Source organism: Colossoma macropomum, unplaced genomic scaffold, assembly GCF_904425465.1.
Source record: "Colossoma macropomum unplaced genomic scaffold, Colossoma_macropomum, whole genome shotgun sequence".
Lineage (NCBI taxonomy): Eukaryota > Metazoa > Chordata > Actinopteri > Characiformes > Serrasalmidae > Colossoma > Colossoma macropomum.
In genome coordinates this window covers 240001-245291 of record NW_023495275.1, presented here as the reverse complement: position 1 = coordinate 245291, position 5291 = coordinate 240001, and the positions used below count along the sequence as shown (strand labels likewise).

At 40.4% G+C, this 5291-nt stretch overlaps 1 protein-coding gene across 3 annotated transcripts in view; it reads right to left on the bottom strand.

Annotated features, from left to right (window-relative positions):
- Positions 1 to 4507: 4507 nt before the first annotated feature.
- The window catches only part of bcor (BCL6 corepressor), a 62541-nt gene continuing 61757 nt past the window's right edge, over positions 4508 to 5291 (bottom strand). For all 3 annotated transcript variants that reach the window (XM_036561815.1, XM_036561817.1, XM_036561816.1), the window contains one exon: positions 4508 to 5291. This exon is cut by the window's right edge and continues 682 nt beyond it. The gene's annotated coding sequence lies outside the window, so the exon portion shown is untranslated.

The window sequence follows — 5291 nt, the reverse complement described above, 5'->3', positions numbered from 1 at the left end:
ACTCTGATTTCTTTCGCATTTCTCAGTCTGCACATAAGCGGAAACAGACGGCGGTACTGGAAATAAGCGAGCAGCGTCGCCGTGAGACGCCGCAAAACACTTTCAGAGCGAAACTGAAACCAAACAAGAAATACAGGATTTAAATATTCTTCACCTTCTAGATGATGTATGTTCATATTTTCATGTAAAGCGGCGCAATGTTTTAAAAAAAAGCCGCAGCATTAAGTTTGAGTTATACATTATGTTTACGTCACGTCTTCTTCTGAGTTTATTGGCTGGTTGCAAAGCAAAAATCTGATTAGTGACTGACTCACGTAGACCTGGAGTTTCCCCATTATCTGATTTCTCAAGTGCATGTAAATGTGTTGATCGGATTACTGACAAAATCTGATTTCCTGCAGTCATCAGATTATTAAGTGCATGTAAATGCACTGTGTCTCAGTCATCAGGCAGTGAATTCATAACCATTTCATGTAGTAACTTTCTGTGAGGGAGCTTTTAGAGGTGGACGTCTGGTTCCTATCACCACCACTGTGAACAATTCTGACTCTAAACCGATCAAATTCACACCTCAGCTGAAATGAAAATTTGAACTATGCCTATTTGCCTCATAAAGTGGTGGAGGCTCTATAGCAGGGGGTCCAATCCTGGCCCTGGAGCTCCACCCCCTAATCTACCACACCTGACCCACGTGATGAAGTCTTTCAGGATCACCTGAATATTAGAGCCTGGTGTGTTGCAACTGGGTGGACAATCTCCAGGACCAGCGTTGGGCAGCCCTGCTCTAGAGGGAGAATTTCCCTTTCAAAGACTAGAAAAGCCCCTTCTGATGATGTATCTTGAAGGTGAGAGGAGCTTCTGAAAAGCTGCAGTCACTTTAGACTGGATACATGAGAGAGGGTGGTTCAAAATGTCCTTTTTTCCCTGCTAGCTGGTTAATGGAGAAGCAAGCCAGATAGTCATATGAAAGAATCTGGCTGGCCCTGGTCAAAATCTTCCTTATTTTCAATTGGGCACAATTATGGTTTCTTTGCTGAATTTAACATACCGAGGGAGAAGAAACCATCAAACGTGGCCTGTGCAAAAGTTATGGCATGTTTTTTTTTTCCCCCAATATGTATAACACAGTAAATGAATAAAAATTTCGCACTAAAATTTGCAAAAAATGTCATTTATGTTCCCTGTAGTGGATGTGTTCACTTATTTTCACTTATAACTTGACTTGATCAAACTTTTGCATACGACTAAGTAGCTAACGTTATGCTAGCAAGCTGAAAGTCATGTCTGTATCTATTAGGCTCTACGTCAGTGGCTACGCTAGCGGTCGAGGTTTCTTTATCGCCCCGGGGGGCTATGGTTGCATAATATATTTGCGTAATGCATGCTGGGTATTGTAGTGAGAGAACACTATTGGACAAAAAAAGGATACAAAATCGTGAATTCTACCAAACTTAACATTACAGTACAAACAACATTAAATGCTAGCTTTAGGCCAGAGAGCCCCATTAACACCACTCTACAGAAATGTAACAATACCTACATTCGACATAACATTGTCATTTTTAGCCTACAAAGTTTTTTGAAGGCAAAAAACCTTTTGCTTTACAAGTGGCTGTGCACTGTGAATGGACAGAACTTTCTCAGAACTATCATAAAACAGTGTCTCAGACAGCAGGCAGTGTATTTATAACCATTTCATGAAATAATATTCTGTGAGGGAGCTTTTAGAGATGGACGTCTGGTTCCTATCACCACCACTGTGAACAACTCTGACTCGGCAAGTTCCTCTGGAAGGATCAGTTTCCATAAAACCACTCTGAATGACTTTGTTTACTTTGTTTTGCTTAATGGTTTATTTATGCAGATGGTTTGAAAAATTGGTGACATCACTTTAATGACCAACTTATTTCATTTGTAAATCCAAAAAAACCCCAAAAACCTGCTGCTCAACCCGGCGAATGGTGTTTATATAATGCTGCCTGGCAACGCCTTCATTGATCCAGTGCTGTTAGTGGCCTCGCTAGCGGTCGATGCAGATTGATCATGTGGTAAGAAAAATAAAATAATCAATACAAAACGTGGGCTCTCAGAGGTGAGACAGCAATCCGAGAACAATTAATAACACAGCTTGCCGCAGCCGAAAGTCTCCCCTCTGCAATTTTACCATAAAGAAATTTCTGAAGGAAGTTTAAATGCACTCCAAAATGCAAACCGGAAGACTGTAAATACGTAGCATTTAAACCTTTTTCAAGGCTCTGAATCTTTAAGCCTGAAGTCGCTCAACGTTTCCCCACAAATCTGCCCAAAAGCACTTTCAAAGTGATGAACTGTGATAAGATTTCATCACAGTCTGTTCTGTACAGAACCTGTGATGAAAAACGAAGAGGTTGTGACCAAAGACGTGGCAGGTGGAGGCCGTCATTAAGGCCTCTTTTCATAGCTGTTATCGGCGGGTAAGAGCCGGTATCGCCGCTTTTGCCTTCGGCGGTCCCGCTTTCAATAACAATGGCGGCCATTTCTCCGCGGCGCGCCGCCTGTCTGCTCATTTCCGCCCATTCTCCACTCATTTCCTGTTTGGCGCTGCAAAAACAGGAAATGGATCTCCAGCCCAGGTGTTCCGGCGGGGATCGGCCCGATGGCTGCCGGATCCTCTTAATGGCAGAAACAGATAATTCCAGATTCCGTTTTAATACTTCCTTAACATGCCCTCGGCGGCTTCGACTCACCAAAGTAAGTTACACATATGTCCGCTCGCGGCAGAAGAGCGGGACGAACCGGCCCTCGGCTAGGTTTTCCTCAGTGAGCTAATCAGCTAGATATGCAAACGCTGTTTCACACCAAACCACTCTGAAAGACTCTGTCGACACCTTAACCATTAACCATGCACAATTACTGTTTACTTGCGGAATTTAAGATATTTAGAAGAAGAAAACCGTAAAGTGTGGCCTGTGCAAAAGTTATGGTTTATGTTTTTTATGTTTATTTTTTTTCCAATGTGTTCAACTCAACAAATAAACAGAAATTGTTCCTTAAAGTGTGCAGAAAACGTCTTATTTAAGTTCCCTGTAGTGAACGTGTTCACTCATTTTCACTTATAGAGCATATCATTTGATTTGCTTAAAGTCATGTCTGTATCTATGAGCTTCTACGTCAGTGGGTACAGTCGAGGTTTCTTTTCTTTATCGCCCAGGAGGGCAATGGTTGCGTAATGTATTTGCGTAATGCATGCTGGGTATTGTAGTGACTGGCCTAACTAAGTTACACAAGTGTGTACTTGAGGCAGAAGGAGGAACGGGACGAACTGACCCTCGGCTAGGTCATCCTCAGTGAGCTAATCAGCTAGCCAAGCAAACTTTATGATGCAAAATGCTATTTGAACACACATATGATGTGAGAATATTTGGAACTTTTGTGTTGTGCCTTTTTTTGTTGTCAGCCATGAAGCCTTTCGCATCCTAACTAGCAAGTTAGTAGAGTGAAGTTCGCAATGATTTCTGGGCAGGTTCTGCTGCTGAAGTCGATTTTTCTTTTTTGGTTCACATGATTCCTCGCCCCTCAGAGAGCTCACCTAATAAACTTTAATTGAGCTCTAAAAAGTAATAGGATGGGCCATAAGATGGCGCCGTGGATTCCTCATAGGGGAAATGGGGAGGCCAAGTGGACGAAGTCATGCTAAATCCAGTATTAAAATGGACGCCTAACCTGTGTATGTTTTCCATTGCTTAACAGAACCATAACTCCAGTGACACCGCATGATGTTTCCTTGATGATTACGTTTGACCCATCAATGGTTTGCATCATTACTAGCTCCACCTACTCCAGCTCGATAACCTAAGGATGACTCGTTACGGCATATTAGTGCGATTTCAAATTTTTCTTTCATGATGAATATTGGTATGAACAAACGCAACTATTCCATTTTCATTTAAAGACATATTACCTTGTGTTTTTGGTTTATACTGCTGACTCCGCCCACAAAATAAACAATACAAAACACAGCTAGTGCAGAAGCATCTCAAACACTGCAACAATACAGTGTTTTAATATATTTTAAATTACACAAAAACATCTCTGTACTGTCTATTAAACACTAAGATGTTTTATTTATTTCACGTTTTCTATTGGTCATAATTTTAACACTAAAATTTGGTCAGTAGGGGGAGCAGTGCAACTTCAAACTCTGCCTACGAGCACAGCCATTGGCTCATGAGTTGCTGAACGCTGTCGTTTTATTGGCTCCCTACCGAAACATCAACATGAATTAGGGCGTAAATGATATGTAAATGAGGTTGGAGCTCGATTTCACGCACCATACATCATTAAAAGAGGCTCTTTTTTTACGCTATTTTAATAGCTAACTAGCTAACGTTCCCCGAACTGTACCTTCCTGCCAAGACCACATCAAATTAGGACTGCCGATCCTTACAACGCAACAGTCCGGCGTGACTGCGGCTTTAAACAAGAGCACAAACAAAAACATTCACTTCAGGCACAATGAGTCAGCAAATAATAGAAGATGGAGGGGATCTTTTATTGCCATTTATCTAAAGGAATTTTTTTGTAAAATATAAATACAAATGATAGCGTATGTAATTACAAAGTTTCGACACGTCTCCAAAAACAATAAACACACAAGTCAGAAACAAGTTACTGAAATCGTCAACTCATTATTTACAACTTCAAGCGTGTCCTAACAAAGCTTCATATTAGTATCTTACACTTAAATTTTAATATTTACCCCCGAAAAAAAGAAGCCACGTTTTAAAATATCTTAAATTTGTAATCATAAATAAGTGAGAGAAAAAACATAAGCAATGCTCACGCACTGAGTACAAATCTGTGTTTGCAAGTAAGGACCCCCCCCCAAAAAAAACAAAAAAAAAAAACCAAAAAAATAAACTAAAAACGCACAAAATAGTTAGTCCACCCGCAAACACGGAGGACGAGTGAGTGTGTAACCCAGTCGTGAAGTGCACTAGTTAAAGTCACGACTAACGGACAGCTCTCCCACGCGCGCTCCTCCACGGGAAGCCACGCGAGTTGAATACTAACAGCGTTAAATCTTTAAATCCCAAACTACTGCACACACAGTCGTACATTAGTCTCCTGCAGATCGCAGTTAGGATCAGTAAATAAACACCTGACCAAAGAAAAAAGTGTCATATATATATATTTCTATTTATAGCCTATTTATATCCATATATATATATATATATATATAGATTTATAATCACAAATAAAATACAGTAACTGTATATTTATTTATATATATGTATATACCTATAAAACAT